Source organism: Dromiciops gliroides, chromosome 2 (genome assembly GCF_019393635.1).
Source record: "Dromiciops gliroides isolate mDroGli1 chromosome 2, mDroGli1.pri, whole genome shotgun sequence".
Classification (NCBI taxonomy): Eukaryota; Metazoa; Chordata; class Mammalia; order Microbiotheria; family Microbiotheriidae; genus Dromiciops; species Dromiciops gliroides.
Window position 1 is genome coordinate 552,863,680 of NC_057862.1, and position 19,188 is coordinate 552,882,867.

General features: G+C 34.9%; 1 protein-coding gene across 3 annotated transcripts in view; it reads right to left on the reverse strand.

Moving 5' to 3' along the window:
• SYNDIG1 (synapse differentiation inducing 1) overlaps positions 1-19,188 on the reverse strand; it is a 300,390-nt gene that overhangs the window by 229,591 nt on the left and 51,611 nt on the right. The window lies entirely within an intron of this gene.

Consider the following 19,188-nt stretch of genomic DNA (forward strand, 5'->3'; position numbering starts at 1 on the left):
ATTTACAATCTTCTTCCAGTTCAATCCCATTTTTTGATTGCATGATCCTGCTACACTAATCTTCTTTTTGTCCCTCAAACATAGAACTCCATTCCCTACATCTGTGCCTTTCTATTGGATAACCTTCATGCCTGGATAGCTCTGCCTCATCATTTCCACTTTCTAGCTTTTCTGGCTTCATTCAAAACTCAACTAGAATCCCACCTTGTGCTGGGGTTCTTTACTTTCTCCTCCCCTCCACATTTAGTGCCTTCCCTTTGAGACATCCTTCCATTTGCACGTTATACATCTTAGATATACATATTTATTTATACATGTTTTCCCTCCGATCATAAAATGAGCTTCTTAAGAGAAGGGGCTGAGATTGTGTGTTTTTTGTATTTCTTTGTACATTTTTGGATGCTTCATGCTTAGCACAGTGATAGGCATATAGCAATTGCTTAGTAATGGTTGTTGACTGGCAGGCTTATGAATGCTCTGTGAAGGATTTATAGAAAGATATATATAAGAATTGTACAAGACGACAAGTTCTGGATGGGTTAAACTCTGTACTACAAAAGGGCATCATACTTTTGAGAATTGTGGAAGTTAGTTTAAAGGTATATTTCAGTATTTAGATAAGCATGATTTACTTTTGTTTCAATAGAAATAGAATTTCAATAGAAATAGTACAATGTGTGTATATATATTACATATGTATACATATATACATATATACATATATATATAAATATATAAATATATATATATGCCCGTAGAACCGAATTTCATCTATAGTCAGAACAATATTGATAATCATGCTGGTGATTGTGATAATTCATCCATGCAATAACATCCTATATTATTTTCTTTCAAATAGATCAGCCACATCTTGCCTGGAGGTTGTCTTCTAGGTCTTCCAACATTTCATTTGAGCTAGTGAAATCCCTGGGTTATTTATTTCTTATCCCTACATCTTCCTATATGGATGGATCATATTTGCTTTCAATCATAAATTCCTGGGATAATTTCATACCTCATTTTGCATGGAAATTATTGATGCAAATATGCCACAACTCACTTAAGCCCACTACATATCACCATTTTGATTTTTCAGTGAGTGTTATTTTCCATGATTGTAACAATATAGCATAACCAGAAGAATATTTATATTAAAAGGTGGGCTAGGGTTTGGGAGTGTCAAAGAACAACTTGAGAAAATCACTATGGAATTTCCCAAATGCAATCCAATTAAATTTCATCCTTCAATTCAATTCTGGGTCTAGATTATTATCTATTTGTAGACCTTGGCCAAAAACACTGATAGACTAATTCAATGAATTTCTTAACTAACTGCATATGAAAACTTGGAAAATAAGCATCCCTTGACCTTTGTCTTTGCCTGCATGAATTGCCAATCTGATCTCTTCTCAGTGGTGGTGGTTTTCAATAAGGGAAGCATCATTATATTTCAGGGTTTTTGTAATCAGTGCAAAGCCATCTGCAAATAGGAATATCCATGAGCAATCTCAACCTCAAACTCTGATCAAACCTCTAACATTTGTACTTAGAACAGGATATTCTGCATATGAACGATGAACATATTTGGGGAGTTTACATTTCCCTGTTTTATTCTTCCTTTAATATTGATCATGAGAGGATCATGGAACAAGATTACTTATGGAGTGAAATCTATCAGAGGATCTTGATATAGGCAGATGACCACATCTTTATAGAAACATGATTGAATGGTATGGAATAGAAAGAATTCTGCTGTTTATTTTTCTTATTGATGGGAAAAAATGTTTCAAAACTGCAAAGTGCAACCATATAAACTCTCTACTCTACTAAAGATTGTCTCAAAAGCAACTGTATATAGATGTAATCACCTGTGTCTGTGTGACCATGGACAATTAACCTCTCAGTATCTCCAGGAAATTATCTACAGATCGATTACTGAATTTAATCAATGCAGTGATACCCATATAATACAAAGGATAGTGTAACAATGCATCAATAAAATCACAGGAATAGATTTTTTAAATCACATAAACAGGAAGATATACATTAATTTTCTGTAGTGAAACAAAAAAATTATTTCAGTGCAGTTAGCCTGAGGAATGGCATTTTATAATTTTTTGGGGTTTTTAAAAATTTCATTAAATTGAGTTGATAACCCAGCTCCATTTTAATTTTTCTTCATTGATTAGAAAATTTTCCTAAGGGCTTTACTGTTCTGTTGAGTCTTATTTCTAATTGTCAGAGTCTAATCATAAAGAAAAATCCTTGTGAAAGAGTACATTCTCTAAAAAGAAGTTTCAATATGAAAACTTTATACTCTACATCTTTTCCTTCCACAATAGACAATATATTGTTATTTTTATTTTTTCAAGATAATGATTTTAATGCTTAAGATACAGAAGATTACAAAAGAAACCAATTATATTGAAATACAATTATATATAAAACAACCTGCAAGGTCCTAAAGTTAAGAATCCTTGATATAGGCTGTTTTTGCTGTGACTATTTAGCAATATATTATTATTTTTAATAGCCCGATTTTTGTACTTCCAATATTTAAAAAAATAGTTGTGCTGGAATTGAGCTAATCTTCACAATCATATCTGGGGCTTATGTTTAAATAATGATAATAAAATAATTCAGTCATTTGCATCATTCTCTGACTTGATAGTTTATAAAAGAGGAAGTCATGGCATAACTAGCCTTGGAGTCAAGAAGAGCTGAATTAAAGTCTTGATTGAAACACATAGTGGCTGTGTGACCTTGTGCAAATCACCTCACCTTTCATTTTTATAGGACAGATACATCAAACACATGAAGAAGGGCACTCCAGAGGACAGCTTGAACCAGATTAAAATACACGGAGGGGGCAGAGCCAAGATGGCACAGGAAAGACAGTGACTTGCCTGAGCTCTTCCCAAGACCCCTCCAAATACCTTCGGGTAATGCCATAAGAGAACTCCTGGAGCAGCAAAACTCAAAAAAGACAGGATGAAATCATCTTCCAGTTAAAAACAACTTAGAAGGGCAGCAAGAAAGGTGTGTTGTACTGGGGTGAGAGTGAAGTGTAGCCCAGAACAGGGCACACTGGCACAAACCCAGCCCCAGCAAACTAAGAGCAGGCCTTGGGCACTTCTGAATCATCATCAGCAGCAACTGCTTCTAGAACTCAGCCTACAGATGGGATGGGGGTGGAGCAGTTGGCCAGAGGGAGATTATACAGGTTTCTTTGCTAGCAATGAGGCAGGACTCTGTTATTTTGCCCATACTCGGATCCAGGTCACAGTCTTGGGTGGCAGTCCAAGGCAGGGAAAGAGCATAAGCACACCAGAGCCTGCAGCCACCCTGGATCAGTTTTCTGTTAATAGTTTCAGGGCAGAAGAGCAGGCCAGGAAAATAATAAATATACCTCTCCTTAAATTATAACACTTTGGAAAAACTAAGGACTTACAAATTCCTAGAAGTATCTTGAAGAACATTTGCTCAAATACCCTTAAGCTTGGGAGACTGAGCCCTCAACACTGGAAGCATTGCCCATTTTAACAAAGAGTTGGAGCAGCTAGGTGGAGCAGTGGATACAGCACTGGCCCTGGATTCAGGAGGACCTGAGTTCAAATCCGGCCTCAGACAATTAACACTTACTAGCTGTGTGATCCTGGGCAAGTCACTTAACCCCAATTGCCTCACCAAAAAAATAAAATAAATTTAAAATAAATAAAAACAAAGAGTTAAAAGTCAAGAAATAGGCTGGGAAAAGGAGCAAACAGAAAAAAAAATATGCTGACCCTAGAAAGTTGCTATGGTGACAAGGAAGATCAGAATACACCCTCAGAAGATTACAAAGTCAAAGCTCCTATATCAAAAGATTTGGAGAAAAATATGAATTGTTCTCAGGCTCAAAAAGTACTTTGAAAATAAAAAAAGGTAGAGGGGAAAATGGAAAGATAAATGAGAGTAATGCAAGAAAATCATGAAAAAAAAGTCAAGAGCTTGCAAAGCTGAATTGGCCAAATGGAAAAGGAGGTATAAAAGCTCTCTGAAGAAAGTAATTCCTTAAAATTAGGATTCAGTAAATTGAAGCTAATGACTTTATGAGAAATAAAGTCACAATAAAACAAAACCAAAAGAACGAAAAAAATAGAAGACAATGTGAAATATCTCCTTGGAAAAACAACTCACCTGGAAATAGATCCAGGAGAGATAATTTGAAAATTATTCGACTAGGGGGCAGCTAGGTGGCACAGTGGATAAAGCACCAGCCTTGGATTCAGGAGGACCTCAGTTCAAATCCAACCTCAGACAGTTTATACTAGCTGTGTGACCCTAGGCAAGTCACTTAACCCTCATTGCCCTGCAAAAACAAAACAAAACAACAAAAAAAAAATTATTGGATAAACAAACAAACAAAAACACTAGATATCATCTTCCAAGAAATTGTCAGGGAAAATTGCCCTGATACTCTAGAAGCAGAAGGTTTAAAAAATTGAAAGAATCCGCAAATCATCTCCTGAGAGGGATCCTAAAATGAACATTTACAGAAATATTTCACCAAATTCCAGAGTTCCCAAATCAAGGAGAAAATATTGTTAGTAGTCAGAAAGAAACAATACAAGTATTGTGGAGCCACAGTCAGGATAAAACAAAATCTAGCAGCTTGCACTTCAAAGGATAGGAGAGCTTGGGATATGTTATTCTGAATGGTAAAAGAACTGGGATTACAACCAAGAATCACCTACCCAGAAAAACTGTATAATCCTTCAGAGGAAAAAATGGGAGCCCAATGAAAGACAGTTCTTTCAGGCATTCTTGATGAAAAGACTTGAGCTAAATAGAAAATTGACTTTCAAATATGAGACCCTAGAGAAGCATTATAAGGTAAAGAGGAAAAAAGAAATCATAAGGGATATTAAAAAGTTAAACTGTTTACATTTCTATATGGGAAGATGACACTTGTAACTCATAAGAACTTTCTCATTATTGGGGCAGGTAGATGGGGTATATTTAGAAAGAGGGAACAGGATGAGTTAAATATTAAGGATTATTATCTTTTAAAAAATAAAATTAAAGGATGAGAGGAAAGCACTAGGAGAAGGGGAAAAGGAGAGGTAGTATGGGATAAAGTATTTCATATAAAAGAAACAAGAAAAAGCTTATACAGTGGAGGGGAAGAATAGGGAGGTACAGGGGACTGAGTGAATCTAACTCTCATCAGAATTTGCTCAAAGAGGGAATCACATACATACTCAATTGAGCATAGTAATCTACCTTACTTTGCAGGAAAGTAGGATGGCAAGGAGATAAGGGGGAGGGGAGAGTCAGAAGCAAAACACTTTTGAGGAGGGACAGGGTGAAAGAAGATAGAAAATAGAGTAAATATCAAAGGGAGGGAATTGAATGGAGAGAAATACAGTTAGCAATAATAACTGTGAAAAAATTTTAGGCAAGTTTGTCTGACAGGCCTCATTTCTCAAATACATAGAGAACTGGGTCAATTTTGTTAAAATATGAGCCATTCCCCAGTTGATAGATGCTCAAAAAATATTAAGTTTACAAATAAAATAATCAAAGAATGATAGCCATATGAAAAAAATGCTCTAACTCCAACATTCTATAGAGCAATTTAGAACTATGGCCAAAGGGCCAAAAAATCATGCATACTCTATGATCTAGTAATACCACTACTAGGTTGGTATCCAAAAAGAGGTAAAAAATAAAAAGTTGAATTCAAAATTGAGGAGATGTCCATCCATTGGGGAATGGCTGAATAAATTGTGGGATAATATTATGATGGAACACTATTGTGCTATAAGAAATGATGAGCAGGATGCTATCATAAAAACCTAAAAAGATTTACATGAGCTGATACAAAGTGAAATGTACTATATACAAAGTAACAGAAATATTGTAAGATGATCAGCTGTGAATGACTTAGCTATTTTCAGCAATACAATGATCCAAGACAATTCTGAAGGACTTACAAAAAATGCAGTCCCTCTCTAGAGAAAGAACTGATGGTTTCTGAATACAGATGGAAGCATAATTTTTTTAGTTCTTTTTTCTAAAATTTTTTGACTGTTTTCTTTCACAATCTTACTAATGTGGAAATGTTTTACATGACTACATATGTATACCCTATATTGAATTAGTTGCTTTCTTAAGGGAGGGTGGAGAAGGAGGAAAGAAGAGAATTTGGAATACAAAGTTTAAAAATCAACATTAAAAATAGTTTTTATATGTAACTTGGGAAAATAAAATTCTAAACAAATGGGAAAAGTTAGGAAATATTTAATAAAATATACAAAGTACAATAACACAAAAAATATATAATTATTTAGAACTATCTGTATATGGCCAACATGGCATTTTTTATGTGTGGTTTATTGGCCTTTGGTTTTCTATTTGAGATGGATGTTACTGCTCTAGGCAATTTTCTACCACTACAGTTGTAGGGAAGCTGCTGTGCTGATCTACATTGATATGGCAGGGGGCATGGTTTTTCATCCAGGAATTCCCAATATTAATAAAATCTTATGCCCAATACTTATTCCTATCCATAGTAACAGAAAAAGGTGTATATTACTTGAATTAAGAGAAAATTAAGAGGAAAATAGAGTATTTGCTTTTTAACATTGAATGACAAATGGATTCTCAAACTTGCTCTTTAATCTCCCAATGTATCCCATTGTACTTACAGTTATATGATTATGTTTTAAATAATAGTAGTTCCTTTCTGTAATACTTTAGGTTTACAAAACACTTTCCTAAATATAATCCTGTTAAAGAGTTGATGCAATTATTATTACCTCCATTTTGCAGATGAGGAAACTGAAAGTAATACAAACTAATTGACTAAGAATTTTCAACAACTATGAAGTGATGTTCTGTTGAAGTAATAGTTTTTTTCACATGTTTTAATAATATTTTACTATAAAACACACCATGGTACTGAAGTATGCTTTGATAACTTCAGTGAATCTCAGCCATGTGAAGATCTGTACTAGTACAGATTGTAGCCCATGCATTTGCTATTCTCATACTTCACATGGTTGTTTTTCTACAAATACTTCACAGAGAATTTCACTGGAGGCTTCCACCCTATTTTGAGTATACCACTATAATACTTAAGATTCAATGCAGTTAATTAAAGGGGCAGAATTTATTGCTAGATATTGCAACAGAATAGTAAATTGTGCTCAAAAGAAAAGATTTTTACATAGCCACTCTATGTCAATAAAGTGAAAATGTATAGATATGAGGGGGAAAACATGGCAGATTATTTTCAGGTGAGAATAAAAGGAGAAACAATTGATGATGACAATAAACCAAAGATAAACAAAAGAGTTATATGACATGGGCGATGTTTTCTGAAAAGAGATACTAGAAATAGTAGATAGGAAAGATAGAATTGCAAGCAGAGTTTTCAACTATTTATATATTGCTTTTAAATCTCCTTGTTCATTTTTTGGTTTTGTGTTGGGGCAATGAGTGTTAAGTGACTTGCCCAAGCTCACCCAGCTAGTAAGTGTCAAGTGTCTGAGGCTGGATTTGAACTCAGGTCCTACTGAATCCAGGGCCAGTGCTTTATCCACTGTACCACCTAGCTACCCCTAAATCTCCTTGTTCTTTAGAGAAAGAGACTCCCAAAATGAAAGATGCATTATGGTTGATGGAATCCTCTTAAAATCTACAAATTAGCCTAGTCCTAGAGTTAGGAGGAACTATGTTCAAATCCAGCATCAAACACTTCTCAGTTGTGTGACCCTAGGCAAGTCACTTAATCCCAATTGCCTCCAAAAGCAAAACAAAACATCACATTGATGATAACATCATGAGTGATCCCAATGAGAAAGAAATGGAAAGGCAGACATAATTGCATTGAGAACAAATCAATTCATTTTTTTGAAGTCATACAGACCCAAAGCTTCAAAATGCTAAGAACAACCAAAACTGTTTTAAAATGTATTTGAGGCAAAGAAATAAAGAAAGAAAAGCTCATTCTACTGCTCAGGGCCATAAGCTGTAATGATAGTATAACAAAAGTATGTAGAAATATTTAACTCTTGTTTTTCTCTAGGTTCTCTGTCAGATAAAAACTCAGAATATAAAAAGTTGAAGTAGTGGAAGTGCCTAGATACTCTAAATTAGTGCAAGTCAACTGGCCCAAAAAATATGCATCCCTGAGCAATGAAAAAACAATCTTTCTGATGAACTAATGTAAATAACCTTATGGGAAGTGTGAAAAAAAGAAGAGGCACCAGCAGATTTGAAAGAGATAAATGTCTCATTTTTCCAAAAGGAAAAAAAAAAGAATAGTTCCTTGTGTAAAATGCAAATGAGTAAAACAAATAATTTAATAATAAAATAAAATAATATATAACATATAAATAAAATGATAGAAATAAATGAAAATGCAAAATAACTAAAATTTATAAAATACAAAAGATTGAGTTCAACATAGATCCAGGAGCTTTAAGCACTTAGGAATGGAAATTGTAATTACTAAGAGTTGTAATGGGACTACAGCTATCAAGTTATATCAAATCAACCTGATTTGTTGTTTAAAAATAAAAGTAGCATTGAAAGTAGAGTTACAGAATCATAAGGAATATGCTCCAAACTTAATGTAATTGGTCTTCAGTGAAATTTTAAAATTATTTCATGAGATTTTTTGAATAAGAAATATTGACTGGTTGAGAATACTTGCTTTCATACATACATACACACATGTGCATATATGTATATTTATGTTTGTGTGTTTGCATGCATGTGTATGTGTGTGCATGTATGTAGTTCATAGCCAGTTTAACAATTAGAGACTGTTAATGGATAAATGTTGGGAAGAATGGAATTATCTAATATATGCCAAAGGGTTCTACTTGGGTAAATATTTATTTTTATTTCAAGGAAAGCATAGATTGATTGAAAATTAGGTTTTCATAAGACACGAATCTGGTGGGGATAATTCAAGCGTTAGTTAAGAAAACACTGACAAAGATTTCAATAGTCTAGAAAGGATTTAATCCAACAAGGTGAAATGTAATAGGACAAATGTAACATCCTGAAACTAAGTTAAAAATAAATAAATGTCACATGTAGAGACTAGGGAAATGTGGTTAAGTAATTCACATGAAAGTCATAAAAATTTTAAATGAATAGAAACTAAAGATGAATCAATAGTGTTAATTAACAGCAGTCAGAGGTTTGCTGTCCGTGGTTCTGAATGTATGAGACCACAATACATACTCACATGCATAACACGACACTAAGTATATTCTGAGATTGTAACAGAGAGCCAAAAACCAAAGCTCCATGTACTGCAGTTACAAGCATTTCAGTAGATTCCTAGTTACATATATTAGGAATATCTCCAAATAGAAATGCCAATAAATAGCTTCAAGGTAAGTCTTTTCTTTTCTGGCAATCAACATCACTCTCTTTTTAGAATAGTTGAGGAATGTTATCAGAGCAATGCATATAGAATAAAAGAGAAATCTCAATGAAATTTCCTTCTTGGTGTGATCAGCACTCCCTTTCCCATTATCACAAGTGTGCATATTCTGGTTTGAGGGAGTAATGGCTGTATACTAAAATTCTAGAACAACAGGGTTCTTTTCTGTGACCCTGTTGGTCTTTGTGTATGTGAATATAGAAGAGAGATGCAGAGGCTTGCAATGAAATGGTTTAAATACTAAGTGCCAGTGACAACTGTTAAAGTTTTGATAGTTAAAGTTTGGATCTCATATAAATTAATATCCAAATCTCAAGATTTTGTTTCTTCTCCACACTAGGGAAGGGAGGCTTTTAGCTGTAGAGAAACAGACTACATCATAATCTTAGGAGAAATCAAATCTTAGGATACACTATGACATAGTATCCCACAATAAAGGAGAAATTCCTAGACCATGCTAGGTATACAGTGTCAAACTGAATCACTTTAAGAGGAGACTAACCAGTATTGTGAAGAAAATTGAAAATATAAAATATGAGGAATGGGTGACTAGAATAATGAGGGGATGCATGTTAACTATCTTCAGATACCTGAAATGCTGAACAACTGAAAAATGATTAGTCTTATCTGGTGTACCTGTAGAAAGAGTGAGTATACAAGGCTGGAAATCACTGGTAGGCCAATTTTGATGTGATATATTCCCTTTCTCTAGCTTTTCACAATGCTTATCCCTTCTGTTTTTCCTTTGTTGCTAAGCCTTCTTGGTTTCTTATGATGAAACTACATCAAGGTTGTGCCCATTGACACCCCCTATCCCTAAGGCCCTGTATTAGTCCCTTTCCTTTCTCTAATATTTTGATTGCTGATCTTATCAGCTTCCATGAAAATGATTTTCAAATCTATTAATGAAGTCCTAACCTGTCACCTGAACTCTAGATTCACATCTCCAACTGCCTATTGGATAACTCAATCTACATGCTTGATGTAGCATTGACATCTTAAGCTCCATATGTCTAACCCTGAACTCATCACCCTGCCCCCTTCACAACTCCCCCCTTATAAGTATTGTTCCTATTTCTGCCAAGGGTTCCACCAGTCACCATGGTTTGCAACACAGGTATCATCCTAGATTCCTCATTCTCTTATATCCCAGATCCAATTGATTGCTAAGTCTTGGCATTTCTGCCTCCATAAATTTTCTTCTAATTGTCTCTTTGTCTCCTCTGACATAATCACCACTCTGATCATCTCATACATGGACTACTGCAATAGTTTTCTGGTTGGTCTTCCTGCATCTAATTTCTCCCTATTCCAGCTCTTCAAGCAAGCTATCAAAGGGATCTTCCTAAGGTGCAGGTCTGACCATATGACCTCATTTATTCAATATGGATTACTATTACCCTTAGGAACAAAAATAAAATCCTCTGTCTTATAAGGTCAGTCATAACCTGACCTTTCCCACAGTTCCAATATTTTACATATTATTTACCCTCTGAAGACTATAGCACTCTGTGAAGCTGGCCCCCCTGCAGTTCCCCAGACAGGATACTTCATCTTTCAACTCTGGACATTTTCACTGGCTGCCTCTCATGCCTGGCATGTTCTCCTTTGTCTCTGCTTCCTCACCTCCTCCAATTCTCAGCTAAAAGCCCATGCTCTGCAAAAAGCCTTCCCAAGTCCCCCTTAATGCTAGTGCCTTCCAACTGAGATGATATTCTAGTTATTTTCATGTTGTATCTTCTATTAGATTATAAACTCCTGAGAGCAGGGAATGTTTTTATATTTCTCTGTGTCCACAGCACTTAGCACAGAGCCTGGCACATAATAGTCATTGAAAAAATCCTTGTTGACTTGACTTGGCTCTAAAAAAATATTGATAAGAACTTTCCCTATATGTAATAAACAGGTTTGTAATGTAATACAAAAACAAAAAACAGGGCAATTTAATATTATCGGATAATTCCCAATCCTTGAAAGTGTTAATAATAAAATAAAATTTGAGAATTATTTGAAATTCACTTCCCATTCTTTTGACCCCAATTTAATCTTAACCATTCCTATATAAACCAAAAGTGAAAAAGATGCCTTGCCTTCAAAGCCTTTTCAAACAATAAAAAATGTCCTTTTTGGCTGCATACTTTGTTCATTTCAACCTTCCTTCCCCCCAATTTCTACACATAAGACCTGATCTTTATACATACTCTGATTCTCTATATAAAAGCACAACACTAATGAAGTGGTAAATATTTGTATATTTATATGAAAAGCTAATTTATAGACAATACTAATAAAACATTTATAAGATGCTTTTAATCTCCAAAGTTCTATATTAACAGCAAATTTTCTAATATGAAACAAAAGTATGCATTATTGCTCTTGTCCTATTGTTGACTGATTTTACAGATTTAATGGCAAACCTTATTTCCAATTTGAAAAATATTAAAAGAACAAAGACTTGCCTAAAGCACCAGAGGCAGAATGTTAGGTAGTGATTAGATATACTCATTATACTTTGGAGTACTGAAGCATCATGGGCAGATTACTCAATGAATAGGAAATGAGAAACTCTGGCAGATCAAGAAATATATGGTTGTATTTCCTTCCCAATCATCAATTTCTACTTCTCTTCTTCTTTTTTTTTGTAGGTCAATGAGAGTTAAGTGACTTGCCCAGGGTCACACAGCTAGTAAGTGTCAAGTGTCTGAGGCCGCATTTGAACTCAGGTCCTCCTCAATCCAGGGCGGGTTCTTTATCCACTGCACCACTTAAATGCCCCCAATTTCTACTTCTCATGAAGGAACTGAACAAGAACCATGCTCCCACCCTCCCCTATCTTGAGATCATAACACACCACAAGAGAATTGATTCATAGAAAGGGTATTTGATGTAGAGTCACAGCACGTAGGCTCAAATCACAGCTTTGACATGTTTATTAGATAAGTTGTTTAATCTCTATGAACCTAAGTTTCATCATATATTAAATGAAGGGGTTGGACTAGATGCGATGGTGTCTTGTAACTCCAAATGAATGTTTATATGATTTTTCTCAGAATAAACTATCTAGGCCCAAGCCTTGCCATACTATTTTAATACTAATTTAGATTTCAAGACTCATGTAAAAGCACTTACATGAAGGTGGAAACTGCTTTAGAATAAGGCTCTATTGATAACTTGAGCAATGATGATCCTTTAACAAAGTCCAAGACAGTTTAATCTCATTTTAGTTTCTACTCTATAGCTAAAAGTGTACCTTTTAATCATGGCACATTTTACTAAGCTATAATATCTGTGGAGATTACAATAATAACCACCTTTTACCCCCTTTGATGAGATGACAAACCAAAAGGGAAATTGCATCTATTGATAATGAAACCATTTACTACATGCAAACCCAACCTATGTATAATACAGTAGCACTTATTAAGACCTTAAACTAAATACAGCCTTCTAGCTAGAAAATTTGATTTCTTGTTATTATTTCTCATAGCCATGCATCACAATGGTATTTTGATTGAGCTATAGCTTGAGCTGTTGCTCTACATCAGTATACTTAGTAGTTGTTCCCCCTCCAAAATTCTTCAAAATAGTTGTTATTCTTTGAAAAAATATTAAGAGATTTATTTTCTATTGTTTTGTCACAATGGACTAGGTACCAGATATTAGGTGTGCATACAAATAAAATGGACTCTCTCCCCTTAGAAGTGTGCATTTGCTTCCTTGATCTGTAAATCCATAAATATAATAGGTGACAGAGCAGAGAGGTGGACAGAGTTTCTTTTAACCAGAGAAGCTGGGCACACATCATCTCAGGCATAATTCATCATCTTCTTGACAAAACAGGTCACAGTAAGAACAGGAGAATGAAATAATTGTAATGAAATTCAAACGTGCCAAGAGAGTCTAAGAGATATTTTCATCTGCTCAAGAAAATAAATAATTCCATAGTCAATGGATAAAGGGAAGGGTATTTTAACAATGACTACAACTGGAACTATTGCTATGAATTAAGAAATTTCACTACTGAAGCAGTAGCTGAAAATTAGGATGAAATTATAACAGTATGCCAGAGGAGAAAAATCAACAGTATTTACCAAATATTAGTAGACCAAAGCAGCAGGGAAAGATTTTATTTTCAAACTGTAATGAGACTGTTTTAAGCCAAAGAGTCAAAGCAAATATGCCATGGTATCTGAAGATCTCTGAGAATATATTTTCTCTCTTACCAACTTTAGCACAAATTCTACAAACTATAAAGCTTATACTTAATGTCATTTCCTCAATGACACCACTCTCTTTCAAAGGATCATAAAACATATATGCAGCATTACCACTAATTCACAGACTTATGACCAAAGGAATTACCTAAAGATGCATAAGATCTTTTAAATTTTTTCAATCAGTGACAGAATGATTGCAAACTCAATGTGATTTTAATGGTATCTGTAAGGGGGTCATTTATTGCTGATCGGATCATGAATTTTCTAAGTTAGCACTGACAGGTGCCCATAACTCAAGTGCCACTGGTGGTAGGAAGACCTACAATTTCACTTTCTCATGCCTTACATTAAGGGTAATACTCCCTCAGAAAGAGACTAGAACTATAAAAACATTTCATAAGTCAATTCTTTACCCATACATGGAGAAGAACCCATGTGTCTTAACCAAAGAGCAAATGTGTCATAACCAGCATGGCTTTAGTTATTTTTCCTTCTGCCTCCAACCCCAATGGTTTTCCCCAGTTATCTCTACCTTTAAGCTAGTAAAGGAATGGTATTGAAGAAAATACAAAAATAGGTCATTTCCTTTTTACTCTCCTTAAACCGTACCTTGGTGAATAAACAGATTTCAAGGTTCATTTCGTAATTCAAGGTTCATGTGAGTTCATTTCAACACACTCTAAAAAATTTTTTAAAAGGGCTCAAATATCACATGCAACTGGTACCATGGAACTATGGAAAATCAAACCTCTATGTCCTTCTAAAGCATGGTGTTTGAGGAAGAATAGAGATGTATGAGAATTATATAAATGCCAGTGCATGGGAATGTTTTTGAAGCTTTTATCCATAAATGGCACTTTTGAAAGAATCCTAAAAAAGAATTATAACAGGCCTGTTATAATGATGATGGCATATGACAGAAATCTGAACAAAACCCAAAGTGTTAGTGGTCAATGAAATACAGAATTAAATGGATTTTAACCACTCAGAGCTAGCAAAGAATCTTTAGGAATCCAACTTCTAGGGCTTTGTTGAAAGAAGATGAGGGGCAGCTAGGTGGCACAGTGGATAGAGCACTGGCCCTGGAGTCAGGAGTACCTGAGTTCCAATCCGGCCTCAGACACTTAACACTTATTAGCTGTGTGACCCTGGGCAAGTCACTTAACCCCAATTGCCTTCATGGCTTCATGAAGAATACCAAGTTATGGAAACAAAAATGGCATTGATGTACATTTTAGTCATGACCAAACCATTATGTAGCTGTTCATATTTTAAGATGCTACTGCTGACTTCTCAGTATTTTATTTTATCTGATTGGATATGTCAATAATTTTGGAAGATCTAAAATAATCTAGTCAATATTATCTCATTCTTGCCAACAAGAATGATACTTATATAATGAATCATCAGAAAAGAGTGTATCCAACTGGCCCACAAGGTGTTCTAACCTAGAATAAAAGTTTCACTGACATAATGGGAAGTAAGAGCAAGTCATTTAAGTCACACAATAATAATAACTTTGTATTTAGCTAGGTAGCAAAGTGGATAAAGCACAGAGCCTAGAGTCAAGAACACCTGAGTTTAAATCAGAACTCAGATATTTACCAGTTGTATGACCCTTAGAAAGTTACTTAACCTCTGCCTCAGTTTACTCAACTGTATAATGAGGTAATAATAGCACTGAATTTATAAGGTTGTTATGAGGATTATTTAGGATAAAATTTGTAAAGCACATGGCACAGGGAACAGTGGGGGTGGTGAGAAGTCACTTATTATCAGTAAAGTTTATTCATGAAATAGAAGTAGTAATAATATCACTTAATTCATATAGTCATTTTGAGGATGAAATGAGGTAATATATGGATCCTTACTCTGAGTTCATTATGATTTGTACCTTTGAAGAAGATGGGGTTAGATGTCCTAGTGTTTGCACATTCTGGACTTCCTGATAGTAGGATAGGCTAAATTCTTGTTGTGAATATCATTTACTATACCAAAGCTATGAAAGCACTGTGAATCCCAGGACTCTGATTTACTTACTTTCTTTCTTTTTTTCTTTGGGTGGGGCAATGAGGGTTAAGTGACTTGCCCAGGGTCACACAGCTAGTAGGTGTCAAGTGTCTGAGGCCCAGATTTGAACTCAGGTCCTCCTGAATCCAGGGCCGGTGCTTTATCCACTGTGCCACCTAGCTGCCCCCACTGATTTACTTTCTAAATAATTCTGATTCACCTTTCTGGATATTCCTTTTATAACCTACAAAATGAAAGGCTCAAGATAAATAATGTCAAAGACAAGAGTCTCAGGGTGCTGCAATGGAAAGTGTTGGATTTGGACTTAAAGGACAAGAATCCAAATGTCAACTTCCCTATTAAATAAATGTATAGCCTTGGGCAAGTCACTTAACCTCTTTAGGACTCAGTTTCTGATTCTATAAAAAGAAGCAATTAGGGTAGATGACTGTTTAAAGTCCTTTCCAACTCTAAAATATATGACCCTATATATAAATTCACTTCAGAGAATTGAAAAGATGCCCAATTGGTATACAAGTTATCACAAAATGAAAAACCAAACAGTTTCTAGTGCCAAAGAACACGGAAATAGAGCATAAAACTCCTGGTTTCTAGTCCCTTCTATTCCAATACCAAGCAGGGTGACCTTGGGCAAGTCACAACCTCTTGTCCTCAGTTTCTCCATCTAAGATCAAAATGTTGGCTTTATGATCTGAACTTTCAGATTTAAAACTAAGATTCTAAGTTTACTATGAGAGGAGGCACCCCATCATATTATGGGTAGGAATACAGAGCAAATTTCCTGTTCTTATCCTAAACAACTAGAATGTAGAGGTAAGTGATGCAAAAAGTATAAGAAACGAAACTTGAAGTCAGAGAGACCTGGGTTCCAGTTTCCTCTCTAACTTTTATTGATTATGTGACCTGGGCGAATAATGTCAATCTCATGGTGCTTTAGACCAGTCATGCAAACCCAAATAGAAACAAATCCCTAAAAAGTACTTATTGAATTTGAAAACCATAAATTAATATTAGCTATATCTTATTGTATTTTTGTTTATTTTATTAACTATTTCCCAATTTCATTTTAATCTGGTTTTTGCCCTGTTTTAGACAATCACAGAAGACTCTAGTTGGAGACAAGGTATTGGTAGAATTTACTTACTCAGAAGTTTTCTCAACCTGTATGAGATTCAATTTCATTATAGATAAAAAGAGTCAATCAACAAGCATTTATTAAGCTCTTAGTATGTGCCAGGTCCCATGTTAAGCACTGGATGTTGTGAAATAGTAAATTACTAAATTATCAACCAGCTCTGCCAACTTTACTTGGCTACAATCTTTGTTGAAGAGAGAAGGTCTTGAAAGTCAACTAAGTCTGTTTTTCCCCTCTTTCACTGTTTCTGTCTGTCTTTCTCTGTCTTTTTAACACACACATACATCCAAGTTAACACTATTATGAAGTGTCTTGTATATACAACAAAGCCAGTGGAGCTTCATTGAATTAATTAATCCTGAACAGGAACAGAAATGACATTTGAATAATTCTGACCCAGAGAACTATCTGGCTGTTCCACACAAGTCAGTAAAATTTACATATTTGGGTGAAAAAATACTTGAATTATACTGAAAGTCAAAAGATCAAAACTTGTGTGTCAAGAAACAGGTCAAGGACTTTTATTCACCAAATTCTGAAGAGAGAACAGATGTAAGAAAGACTGGTGATCAGTTCCAGGATCTGGAAAGAGTCCTTCATTACAAGAGGAAGTCTTATTTTAAACAACTTGACCTACAGGAGACATACAATTACACTCTGATTTACCAGAGGACCAGGTTCTCTCTCAGACAATAAAGGAGTCACACATTCCACAGTTGTGCTTGGGAAAACTTCTGTTGCAGAAGGTTAGTGAAAAACCCATAGGAGGCTGTTTTTAAAATCTCAGATTAGATCATGAAGAAATTTCTTAGGAAAACTCCTGCACTGGATTTTAGAGACTAAGCTTGATCCCAAGTATAAGAAACAATACTGTGTAGCATGGTATTAACAGAAAGGAAAGAAACCTTTAATTGAGAGGAAACAAGTATAATCCTTCTAAACTATGTATTACCTTTTGCCCTCAGAAAAGTCATTTTTATCCTGTGGCCTGGGACCTAATCTTTAAAATGAAGGTTTTGCAATAGACTACTTCTGTTTCTAAGTCTTATGATACTATCAAGTAAAGGTTAAATTCTCCTGTTTAGAGCATCCCAAGTTTACCTTCATAAAGGATAAGTTGCTTCTTCTGAAGCATAGGATAGATAGCTTATCATCAGGAGAAAAGAAGAGCAAAGAATTGACAGGCAACCAAACCCAGAGCATTTGGGGAGTTCTGCTTAATGAGCAATAGGTTCATCTGACCACAAGTTGTAAAGATGTGAGTATCAGTTCAGGGGCCAGTCACTAGCCATAGTCCTCCATCAAATGACAAAACACCCATATAAGTCCATTAACATTATTTCAGGCTGGTAAAATAATCTATACCTTTGTCATCTTGTTTGTGGTAACTAGAGAACCAAACCAAAGACATTCTCTCCTTCAGGATCTCAATAAAAAGTAAGGAACAGATGCATTCCCATTCCTGGCTGAATTACCAGAACTAAAAAGAGCATTGCTAAATTAGTAAATTATCATTTTAATAAACTTTTCCTAAAATCAAACATCAAAGAAAAAAAGTAACAGTACTATGTTTTAAGACTCATGGAATACCCCTGGGATTTTGGAAAATTAGTTAAAATGTTAGAAAGTCTGCAGACTTAGCTGTTATGTAAAAACCTTTAAAAATTATTCTGTTGACAAGATTGTTATCACAGCCAACTCATAACTGTTAAATATAATGAGTGCCAGTAATGGATATCCCTAATGTGCCCCAGTGAAAAGGGTGCTGGAAGTTTCCACTGAACTTAGAGGATTTTAATATATACCTAGCCATGGACAAAGTGTCTGTTACCTCAAGACCAGGCTAGCTAAATCCACCAATGCTTATTGTCAATTTGCTTGCAGAGTGATGAATTTTTATGCTCTATAATCTATGGATTCATCATCTGTTACTCAAGAAATAGTACCTGAACCATAGAAATTTAAGTATTCTTGAACTGTAAAAGGAAAATAACTTCTTGAAAGGACTTCCTTCTCATTGCTAGTTCTACAGTTAAAAATCTATTGTGGCTTTGAAAAGTATTTGCCTAAGGACACTTCACCATGGATGTCTTTAGTTCAGTCTTTTCATCTGTGCTTAACTCTTTGTGACCACATTTGGGGTCTTATTGGCAAAGGTAATAGAGTTGTTCGTTATGTCCTTCTCCAGATCATTTTACAGATTAGGAAACTGAGACAAACAGGCTTAAATGACTTGTCCAAGGTCATATAGTGTCTGAGGCTGTATTTGAACTAAGGTCTTCCTGACTGTAGGCTTGGCACTTGATCCACTGTGACACCTAGTTACCATCTTGAATTGTTGACTTTAGTTCTACATG